Source organism: Mauremys mutica, chromosome 10 (genome assembly GCF_020497125.1).
Source record: "Mauremys mutica isolate MM-2020 ecotype Southern chromosome 10, ASM2049712v1, whole genome shotgun sequence".
NCBI lineage: Eukaryota > Metazoa > Chordata > Testudines > Geoemydidae > Mauremys > Mauremys mutica.
This window is the reverse complement of record NC_059081.1, coordinates 81,396,019-81,408,078: the sequence shown is the minus strand read 5'-3', so window position 1 is coordinate 81,408,078 and position 12,060 is coordinate 81,396,019. Positions and strand designations below refer to the sequence as shown.

The 12,060-nt window shown below is 42.5% G+C and overlaps 1 protein-coding gene across 1 annotated transcript in view; it reads left to right on the top strand.

Annotated features, from left to right (window-relative positions):
* Positions 1-10,156: 10,156 nt before the first annotated feature.
* DIP2A (disco interacting protein 2 homolog A) overlaps positions 10,157-12,060 on the top strand; it is a 155,056-nt gene continuing 153,152 nt past the window's right edge. The window contains exon 1 of the mRNA XM_045032559.1: positions 10,157-10,224. The gene's annotated coding sequence lies outside the window, so the exon portion shown is untranslated. The remainder of the gene's footprint in view (positions 10,225-12,060) is intronic.

The window sequence follows — 12,060 nt, the reverse complement described above, 5'->3', positions numbered from 1 at the left end:
CAGCCAGGACTTAACATCTAATCCCAGCTCTGGGTAGGAGCCACTGGCTGGGGTGCCTCCAGCCCCATGGTGATTTACCTCTCCGCCAGCTGCTCCGGGTGCCTGAAACAATGTACCTGCACTGCTAGAGAGTGGTGTGTGGCTGCTCTTGCAGCTTCCTTTTGCTTCCTTGTCAGAAAAAGGTCATTTTTCTGCGAGGAAGCAAAGAAATTTGCGGGGGACATGAATTTTGCACATGGGCAGTGGCCCAGAATTCCCCCAGGAGTAGTTTACATACATAACAGGAGACATGCTCACAGCCTGAGTTTTCTTTGTGTGCAATGAATCACTGTCCCAAGCTCAAACTTAAAACTTATGACTGGTGCCTCCAACTCTTCTCCCCTTCTTCTCTTGCTATATGTTCCCTCCTTCACTGTTCATTCCCTCTCATTAATTGCAAGCCACCAATTCATTATTTCCTCCTTGGCACCACTGTCTTTCCCTGTGAGTGAAAGAGCGAAATAGAAGGGAGAGGGAATAAGGAAGTCCTCTCTACAAATTGGCACGATCCAAGCAAGATCCCTGGACCGTCTTCTCTCCCTACTCAGCTGCACACAAGAGGCAGTTTCCCTTCATGACAGTCACTGATCTATGTGCTTCTTAGGGGAAATGCTGGCAAGGATTGATAAGGAAGAAGTGAGTTTTGAGGGAGCTGGAGTTTACAGGGAGGGAGCCTAGCGCTTGTTCGAGGGGTAAGAAGTATATGGTAGATGGAATGACAAGGAAATAAAGGAGAGAGGTTTGAGAAAAGTCTGGAGGACGGACGAGGAGTAGGTGTAAATGAAAGCAAAGATGTAGATAGGAGTAAAATCAGGAAGTGCCTTATGTAGATGAGCAATGAACAAAGACATAACACGGGGAATGCAAAAAAATCAAATGTATTTTGTCAGTTGTATTTAATTTGATCATATAGATGGTAAATGTACTGTAGATATCATAAAAATGAAATTATAGTGCAGCTCACAATAGTCCCTGTTAATCTGAGATGTAGAGAAAACCTACCAAAGGTTTTGGATGGATTATAAAGTATTGTGTAGCAAGCTCCTACTCCTAGAGAAATGAGATAAAATTTAAAAAACAAAAACAAACAAAAAAGGGTAATTTACCATAGATTCAAGCAGGAGATTGTCAGTTAATACCAAGACTGGTTAGCCCTAGCTCCACTCTGTCCCCATCCCCAGCTCTGCCTTCAGCCCAAGTGCCACTGCTGAGGAAGCCTTGGTTGTGCAGTAATGGAGGAGAGGCATGGACAGATTAGGGTTGCCAACTCTCCTGGTTTTGCCAGGAGTCTCCCGGATTCAGGCCTTATTTCTCAGAGGCTACTAAAGCCAAACCGGGAGATTTTAGGCCGCTAAAATCCGGCGGCGCAGCGGGGCTAAGTAAGGCTGCCTGCCTGCCCTGGCCCTGTGCCACTCTCAGAAGTGGCTGGCATGCCCCTGTAGCTCTTGGAGGGGGAGAGGTGTCTCTGTGCACTGCCCTTGCCCCAAGTGCAGACTCTGCAGCTCCCATTGGCTGGGAACTGCGGCCAATGGGAGCTGCAGGGGCGGTGCCTGCAGGCAGAGAGAGCGCGCAGACACACCCCACCACCACCAGGGGCCACAGGGACGCGCCAGAAGTTTCTGGGAGTAGCGTGGAGCCAGGGCAGGCAGGGAGCCTTACTTAGTCCTGCTGCGTCACCGACCAGGAGCCACCCGAGGTAAGTGCTGCCCAGCCAGAGCCCTAACCTCTCACTCCCTCCTGCCCCAGCTCTGAGCCCCCCCCACACCCAAACTCTCTGCCAGAGCCTGCACCCCAACCCCCTGCCCCTCCCGGAGCCTCCTCCCACACGCTGAACCCCTCGGCCCCAGCCTGGGGAAAGTGAGTGTGGGGGCGGACGAGGGGGAGGGGGGATGGAGTGATCAGGGCCTCAGAGAAGGGGCAGGGCAAGGGTGTTTGGCTTTGTGGAATTAGACAGTTGGTAACCCTAGGACAGATTCTGTTACTGGTAAAGGGGGGGGCGGGGGGGGACTGGAAAAGTTTGTGCGCCGCTGCTTTAGGCAATGTTTTATACATTTATAATTAAGGGAATTTGCATTCAAGACCAACTTGAACTCCCATCTGGTTCAAAAGAACCCCAACCACTTGTGCTAACATTTGTTATGACGTGTGAGGCCTTGGCAAAGCAATGTCATGTAACTAGTCAAGCCTAGAACAAAGATTTGTTACTTAGAACAAGGAAGCAGACTAGCAATTTGCAGAAAATTGTGTAATGGTAGATATGTGACAATGCGGTAGTGTACCATGATCAGTTTGTATGTATAGCTTGCCTGCTATTGCAAATAACGCTGGCCAGGGATCTTCCAATAATCCTGGACTAGGAGCTGTGTGAGGCAGGAGCTATAGCACCTGGCATAATGGGGACCTGTTCTTTGATTGGAGCCTGTAGGTGCTACCACAATATAAATAATGTCTTCCCACAGCTTGAAGTCTCCTGAAACCCATGTATCAAACAGTAGAATCTGTAAAATTCTTTAAGCTATATCTTATTAAACTAGTTGACGGTACTTAATTTGAGAGACAATAGATTGACCTCTTTAAGATGCCTGTCGTTTGGAGGGGGAGGGAAATAAAAATAGCAAAAACTATTTTTCAAAAGGTCAACTTTTTTTCATTTTAATCAATTTGCATAAATGTTCATTAACTTTTGGGACTTCCTCCTCTGGATCCCACACAGCTGGAGGCCACTGTGAATTTAGCCTTTAATTCCTTCAAATTCTACTGTTATTTTTTATAGCCCAGTAATCATTTTGATTTGTATTCAAATAGCACCCACAAGTGCTTGATGCAATCCACAAGAAATATGTGATCCCTGCTCCGAAGAGATTATCATCTAAAACAAGCAGCATTCAAAAGGTGCAGGAGAAGAATTACAATGGGATTATAATGATCATTTTTAATTTTTATCCCCAAATATCCCTTTCTCTGTTATTGGCTGGCTAATACCTTTGGTCTTGAGAGCAAATTTAAAGAGGAGAGTAAGTGGTCTTGTGGATCAGCTCCTTAAATTGCCCTAAAGAAAAAGATTTTAACATATGCCTCTTATCAGTTTTTAAATACACATCTATCCAGTAGGAGCAAGGATGGTCTCATGATTAAGGCTTTGAACATAAACTCAGATCTGAATTTTATTCCAAGTTCTGCTGTAGTCACTTACTTTCTCTTCCCCTGTTTCCTCACATGGAGAAAAGGAATAGTACCTTTCCTCCCAGGACACTGGGAGCCTAAGTTCATTAATGTTACTACAGCTGAGTGCCATAATACAAGCTGCTTAGTTTTCTCTCATCTGGGCATAGCCACATGTTGTCTTTTGTGTTATACTTAGACTGCAGGCTCTTTTGGGCACAGACTTTCATTTTGTTAAGAGTTTGTCCGGTGTCTAGCCCAGTAGGGTGCTGGTTCATGACTGGGTCTCCTGGGCACTACAGCAAAAGGAGTAAATAAATAGACAGACATTTGAATACTAGTTAGACACAATACTGGGTTAATGGATAATTATTTCACTCTTCATATTGCCTTTCTGACACACTAATCAAGTTGGATTCATAAGGATTAAATTGTGCATATTTTGGTAGTACTTAGTCCTTGAGTAAGACACAGCTATGAATATGGTATTTCAAGGTATATAAAATAAGCTTTTCACAGGTCTTCATTGTGGTACTGCATCTAGGTATTTTTATCAGTACTGTGTAAGACACACAATAAATTTAGGTCAGATACAGTTTTAAAGCATGTCATTGTTGATCTGCTCAACCCTTGCTAATGTGTTCATTCAACGTCTCCTGTTTCTGTTTATCCCCTATCAGATGATTTTTTTTCCCTACATGCACATAGCTTTTTCTCTGCTAGCTATTAAAGGAAAAGACAACATTCACGATTTACCATTATGGCATGATATCAAAGCTTTATCTGCTTTAATTACCAAATTAAAGCCTCTATGTGAAGACCATAACAAGCTTTACTGTAAAGTATAACTGTAGTATATGAAGGTTTTGTGTGAAACATATTTTTAAAAGATGCCTGATGTTTATTGTAAACTCACAGTAGTTGAAATGGATTAAAAATGCATCTTGAGTTATCCATCTTTTAAAATTCATTTTAAATAGTTCAAATGTGTTGCAAGGAATTGATTATATTCTGTAGCTCATATCTGCAGTACATGAAAAAGCCAGAGTCTTGTAATGGCCTGATGAAAACCGTTCTTAGTTACTCTTTCTCACTCTAATGTAGCACTAGATGAGTTTGTTTGGGTTTAAGTCACAGACAGAAAACTTACATCTCAAATATGACCAGTTTTTCAAATAATTAAATTGTAGCAGCAGTAGCTAGAATTAGACTGGTGCACCTGCGTATTTATTTAGAGTGGGTGTCTGTCAGTTGGCTAGCACATTCAACATAGAGAGTGCTAATGGGCTTGACCAGGATCTGTAGGACCAGCTTTTCCTTTTCCCAGTGGAATAAGCTAGGGATTTACTTAATCACTAGAACAACAATTCATTAATTGGCCTAACTGAGCCTGGATGCTTGCCATGCTGCTTTTGTGATCTCGATACTTAACCTGGCTTGCACTTGCGGGGTGCAGACACTTGCTCTAGAGGCAAACGATTAAGATATTTCAGAACCTGTTGAGAGAGTTTCTGCATTTCATTAAATTCTTAACTCTTAATAGAAATACACAGGTGTGGAGCAGTGCATGTACACAGCATTGTACTACAGTAGATAGAGAATGGGACTGAGGGTCAGTAGGCCTGTTTTGTTCCTTGCTATGTCACACACTTTAGGTCACAGTGGGCCTATAAGTTCCTGAGCGTCCTGATCTGTAAAATGGTGGTGATACCCACATTTCTAGAGTGCTTTGTGGATCTGTGGTATTTAAATCTGTGTTCAGGATGGGATTTTCCAAAGTGCTCAGTGTTGATCTAGATTTTCTCTCAAGCTAATGGTAAAACTCTCATTGATTTCAGTCCAAGCAGAGTTAGGCCAACATGGAGCGTATTTGAAAATCCCATCCTTGCTTTGTAAAGGACGTGATCCTTTCTATGATGAGGCACTGCAGTTACTAGATAACTAAGACTGTGTACTTGAAAACAGTAATTTTTTTTCCATTATCATTTTCTGGGCATTAAATGACATAAAATTGCTAATCTGTAGGACTGTCAGTTGTAGTTCTAAATTGTCATACCATAGTCAAATTTAGTCTTGCATCTAGTACCTGATTTTTAAGAGATGTAAGGGCTTGTGTACACAGCACAACAGCGTGTGCTACAGGGTGTGATTTCTAAAGCAGAGTAATGGGTAGTGCACTAATTGATCTATGTAAACCCTGCTAGTGAGTACTAAAAGTTCTCTAGTGTGCTTTCATATACTTCTAGTGCACACCAGGAGGTTCTACGTGGACAAGTTAGTTCGGAACATATAGAAATCACACCCTTTTCGTGTGCTTTGCCACACTGTCTAGACAAGTCCTAATACTATCCAGCAGCTGCTTGTTTGGGCCGAGCCTTTCACATGCACTTGATGAATTTGTGCATGAAAATGTGGGTACGTGTGCTTTCTTAGTATGCAGACCGCTCTCAGAATTTGTCACTTATTTCCCCATAGTCTGGCTCATAATATTTTCTTGATCGTGCTATGCTAAATTTGTAGTTCTTATACCATTTTGAAAGGTAATTGATGCTCTCAGTATACTTTAACAGAATTCTAGAAAGAATATTATGTGCCCAAAAATTTCTGTTGGAAGTCAAACCAGTTGGCGTGCTTGATAATCCTTTACCAGGTGATCTCAACATATACCATGTACTACACAAATCCCTTATTATCTTCCTGAGTGTGACAAAAGTAGGGGTGGAGGATTGACGCTGAGGTTTCCTGCCTCCTTCATGTAGTTATTTTATTTTTATTGGCTACAAATATTTTCTTGGTTATTTTATTTTAAAATGGATACAAAGTTTATTTTTCAAGTTTTAAGAGTTAATATTTAAATCAAAATTTATTTTTAGTTAGCAAATAGTTGTGACTTAAGGCAGTGAGATGGTATTTGAAAGCATTTTCAATAATGTTTCACAAACTTTCACATGCGTTGAGGGAGTCTGCTCACCACTATTCAGAGAGTTACCCAGAGCTAAGGGCCCATCTGTTTCTTATGCAGCTTCCGTTGCTACATTTTTCAGAGACATAACCATTGAAAATCAGTTAAACTGACAGTGACTAAATTACCTTGTGATAAATCATAACACATTCCTCAGGTAGGTTAGAGGATAATACAGCATTTTAGAGTTTACCTTTGTGTACTTGTGTGTTTAATTTTTCTGATAAGCTTAGATAAAGAAAACTCCAATCCTTTCCTTTTTCAGACATTCATTTCGCTCTAACCTCTTAGACACATTTTTAAAATATGTATATATTCTAAGCAGCAGATTGACAGCTCAAACCATCCAAGCCAATTTCCAACTTTACACAGAGATGTTCCCAGCTGGTTCACTGGGACTGAGGAACATCAGGCGGCTTTTGTCTTGTCTAATAACTGGGGAGAAAGTCAGGCTAAATGACAGCAGCTGTGGCCCTGCAACACCAGATGTGCCTCTGGGCCTGAACTCAGGGTCCTTTTCTTTAGGAAGGGGATGAGAATTACAAAGGAATCCAACATGAACTGGGTTAATCCCACTGTGTATGTGGTGGGGGTGGGGTGCAATTGTAGAGTAGGGAATCCACCCCTGAGCTTTTGAGAAAGGAACAAAGAAATCTCTGCTGTGCAGTGTCTGACTTTCACTCGGGGCCCTGAAGATCTACAGAGAAGCTTTTGACTTTAGACTTTTCCTAACCTGATTCAAGAAAGCGCTCTAATTCATAATTCCTTTTTATTCAGTAGGATTAATGAATTTGCACTTGATCTGTCAAAACAGAGAAAGTTTATACAATATTCTGACTCTAAGTGAGGCTTTTTTCCCTTAACAATGTGCTCTGGTCTGCTTCTGCTGTGAAGATCCTGTCTGTTGGCTGATATTTGATAAGGTAATTGCCTTGCAAAGAAAGTTGGCATAAGGATTATTTGGGCTGTGGTTCAGAGCTATGAAAATGATGATCTCCCCAATTTAAGGTACTATGGTAGATTTATCTCGAATTATGTGTAGCGCTCAGTGATTTTTGTAGTGTTTGCTGGGAGGAGATTGCTTTCAGTTCTGTAAAAAGACTACCATCAGGGAAAACATATTTTGTCTTAAAGATAAAAACTATTGAACAGAACAGAAGCAATGTATCCTGTTGGTTTGGTAAGCTCCATTTCCTTTTGTATAAATGATTTCTGTAATAAATGTGCCTTTGTCATTTTGCTCATATTTTCCTGGTACGTGTTCACTAGATGTATTTTTTTGAATTCTTGTATTGTGAATATTTATAACTTTACGACTTTCCTAGCATACTTTTCAGTTTATATTTCAGGAAAAATACAATCCAAAATATTGTTTCTCCTGTGTACAAAATGTACTTTAAACAATATTTATAGATCATTAGTAAAAATTTGAAGTTATGATGTCCATGTATGTTTAATATTTAGTTTCAACAGTTCTCAGTAATTTTAATATTTTTAGGGGGGGTTTTGAACAGTACCTGCTAGCTACTGTAACCTGTTCATGTGCTAGCATGTCATGTACACATACTTACAGGTTTGTTTTCCTTGTAACTGATCATGGTGCTGGAGTAATTTCACTTGTGTATTATCAATGAATATTGATGCAGGTAGGAACTGGGCAGTTGAGGAATGCCTGTGTTTAAAGCATATGTTATGACGGTACAGTTGAGAACACTGACATGGTTATCCTCCAGTATTCTGAGGGAAATGGACAAGTTTTAAGGACCAGGTTTTATTCTTTTTAATGTCTGATAGGCATGTGTTGATTCGTACACATTCAAAGCCATGTGATATACATCAGTAGAGTGACTGCATACTTAGTGTTCATCCAATGGGCATTATAGGTGCCACTTTTCTGGATGAATGCTGCATATCAGTTATCAGCAAAGTTTATTGCTGAAACTTTTTTTATTCTCTCTCTGTTTTCCAGCCTTTAATTTTTTGGTTCCCTTTCACAACAGGATGGAGACAGCTCCTCAACTTTTAGAAAGCAGTTGGTTCTGTTTGGTGGTCTAGGACTCTACCAAATTCATGGTCCATTTTGGTAAATTTCATGGTCATAGGATTTAAAAAATGTTAAATTTCATGGTTTCAGACATTTCAATCTGAAATTTCATGATGATGTAACCATGGAGGTCCCAACCCAAAAGGGGGCTGAGGGGGTTATAGGGTGATCACAGTATTGCCACCTTTACTTCTGCACTGCTGCTGGTGGCGGCACTACCTTCAGAGCTGGGCAGCTGGAGAGCGGTGGCTGCTGGCCAGGAACCCATCTCTGAAGGCAGCAGCGCAGAAGTAAGGATGGTAATATTGCAAACCACCCCAGATCCCCCCCAAACAATAGCCAGATTTCACGAGGCAGACAAAATTTCATGCTTCATGATGCATTTTTCATGCCCATGAATTTGATAGGGCCATATCCAAATCCATGTACTTTTCCCCACACACACACACAAAAAAGAGTGTAGGACCAAGGCTTTCTTTGTGTTTACATAGTGTGTCTCATACTATGGTTACTACTAGAAACAAATAATAATGTGTCTGAAATGTATTTCATAGCAGAAGCTGAGAAAATGCTTTTGACATACTGTCCCAGCTTCAGTTTATACTTTTTGCTGCAGCTGCCTATTTTGCTAGCACAGTAACATGAGGTTTGCTTTGTTAGTACTGTGTGTGGAACTGCAAAGTTCTCCCCCTCCGCCCCAATGTGTAGTGGAAAAATATGAAAGGGGGGATAGTCCACCTTCAAGAAGCAGGGACTGTTCTGAAGAGAAATTTTGGTTTACAAATTATTGTTCCACATAGTGTCTATCCTGAGCATGAGCTAAAGAGCAGATTTAAGCTACTTGATAGAAGTAATTTATGATAACTTTGCTGCAAGCTTTACATGAAGCTTTTGCCTTCTGTTTTTCAGAAGTCATGCAAATCTTAGTCCCCAGAAGTTCTCTTAACAGTAAATAAATATTTCTAGAAAAATAGAATTGTTCTACATTTCTCTTGTAGACTGGGATAAGTTATGCAAAAGAAAATGTCATGGTTTGCAGAGACGCAATGTATGCAAATATGGCTGAAAACGCAATGATTTGTATGTCAACTGTCCAGTTTATAGCAGAATCGAGATTAGTGCTGAAGACTGATGTAATTTGATGCAGTGTTGAAAAGAGGAAACATTAGAAAAAAAACAGAGCAGGTAGTAAGATCTTAAACACTTATAAAAAAAAAAATAGTACTGCACATCCATTTTACTAAAGCATCTTCTGTTAAGCCTTGGTGCAATGAACATTTCTGGCATCACAGAATGGTCTGATTCAAAGCACGTTGTCTCTACTGGTTTCCTTTAAGGCTACAGATCTTTTGTGCTGCTGTAGAACTGTTGTGCTCTGGTAGACAGCAAATACCCTCTGCAAAGTCAACCCTAGTACAGGTACTAATCAAACACACATGCAGGGCTGCCGGGGGGGCCCACAGGGGCCCTGCAAGCCCTGGCCTGGCGGCAGTCCAGGTCTTCAGCCAGCATTTCGGCGGCGGGGGGTCCTTCAGTGCTGCCGAAGACGCGGAGCGACTGAAGGGCCCCCTGCCGCCGAAATGCTGCCAAAGAGCCGGACCGCTGTTGGGTGAGTACAAGCTCCGCAGCTCCCTTGCTTTGCCCCAGGGCCCCTGAATCCTCTGGGCGGCCCTGCATACATGCACTCATTACGGGTCTGACTTCAACCTATAGATGCTTCCAAGTTTTGTAACGGCTTTTTATTCTTTTTTGGTTTCATGCTGTTCTGTCCAGGTATTACAGCACATATGGTATGTAAGGTCATGCATTGTTCCTATATCTTGCCCGATGGCTAGACACAAGTGTAATTCCTTTATTAAAAAAAAAATCCTAAAATACCATTCTGATAATGGATAGGTGTATTAAAACACACTGAGAAGACTTACTCTTTTCTTTGTTGGTTTAGGAGACATCACTCAAAAAGGATATGAAAAGAAAAGGGCGAAGCTACTTGCACGTTACATACCACTAATTCAAGGTAAGAGATTTAAACTACCTGAAAGTTTCAGGGAAGCCTTTTGTGCTAAATGATTGTAAAAAGTGATCTGTATATCCCCTAAATCAGGGGTCCCCAACCTTTTCAGGACCAGGGACCGGTCATGCCTGCGGAGGGAGCGCCCATCCCGCGGCTCGGGTAGACCTGGTCCACCGGCTCCGGTTGAGCTGCCGCAGGCATGACTGCGGACGGTTCGCTGGTCGCGCGGCTCAGCTGGGCCGCCCGCAGGCATGCCTGCGGCAGCTCAACCGGAGCCGGTGGACCTCCCGCAGGCGTGCCTGCGGGCGGTCCAGCTAGGGTGACCAGATGTCCCGATTTTATAGGGACAGTCCCGATTTTTGGGTCTTTTTCTTATATAGGCTCCTGTTACCCCCCATCCCCTGTCCCGATTTTTCACATTTGCTGTCTGGTCACCCTAGGTCCAGCTGAGCCGCGCGACCAGCGAACCGTCCGCAGTCATGCCTGCGGGAGGTCCACCAGAGCCCCAGGAGCAGCGGACCTCCCGCAGGCACGACTGCGGGAGGTCCACTGGGTCGGTTCGCGGCCCGGTTTGTAAGAGGCCGCGGACCGGTACCGGGCCGCGGACCGGGGGTTGGGGACCCCTGCCCTAAATCCTTAATGAGCAGAAGGACCATTGTCCTGAGTTAGTGACGTTACTAACTTTATAAAAAACTCTGGGTTTCTTTGTAGTAAATAGAATTTCAACCCCCATTGGAATATCTGAGTGGGCACATTGTGGTAGGCATCAGACCTGAATGTTAGCAAGCAGGTTCAGAAATTAAGCATCTATCTTCTAGCTAGCTATCTACAGCAAACAAAATATAACTATGCAGAGCTATATAATGAAATATTATCAGTTGTGACCGGGAGAATTTCATGGTGACTTGCCTGCCTGGACAGGGAGAACCGCATGGTGACTTGTCTGCCTGGCGCAACGTCTCGAGACATCTAGATAGACTTATGTGTAATGCTGGGGAGGAGCTGGTGGTCGTGCTACATGTAGGTACCAGTGATTTTGGGAAGGATTGAGAGAGGTCCTGGAGGCTGCTAGGTAAGAGATTGAAGTCTAGGACCTTCATAGTAGCATTCTCTAAAATGCTTCCAGTTTCACACGCAGGGCCAGTTAGACAAGCAGAACTGCAGAGTCTCAATGCGTGGATGAGATGATGGTGTAGGGAGGAGGGGTTTAGATTTATTAGGAACTGGGGAAACTTTTGGGAAAGGGGGAGCCTATACAGGAAGGATGGGCTCCACCTAAACCAAAATGGAACCAGACTGCTGGCGCTTAAAATTAAAAAGGTCGTAGAGCAGTTTTTAAACTAAGGGCTGGTGGGAAGCTGACAGGTGCGGGGGAGTATGTGGTTCGGACATCCCTTATGAAAGGATCTATAAATGGAGAGTCCCTATGTCTTACTGAGGAGAGGATGGAAGATAAAATACAGGTAAGATCTGATGAGAAACAGTCAAAAGGAAAAAAAAGTCCCATTCAATTACAGTATGTAATGGCAGACAGCTAAAAAGTGACAAGTTTTTAAAGTGTTTAAATACCAATGCTAGAAGTCTGTCTAATAAGATGGATGAACTAGAGTGTCTCATATTAAATGTGAGGATATTGATAATAATAGGCATCACAGAAACTTGGTGGAATGAGGATAATCAATGGGACACAGTAATACCAGGGTACAAAATATATCGGAAGGACAGAACAGGTTGTGCTGGTGGGGGCGTGGCATTATATGTGAAAAAGCATAGAATCCAATGAAGTAAAAATCTTAAATGAACCCAGCTGTACCGTAGTCTCTCTCTGGATAGTAATTC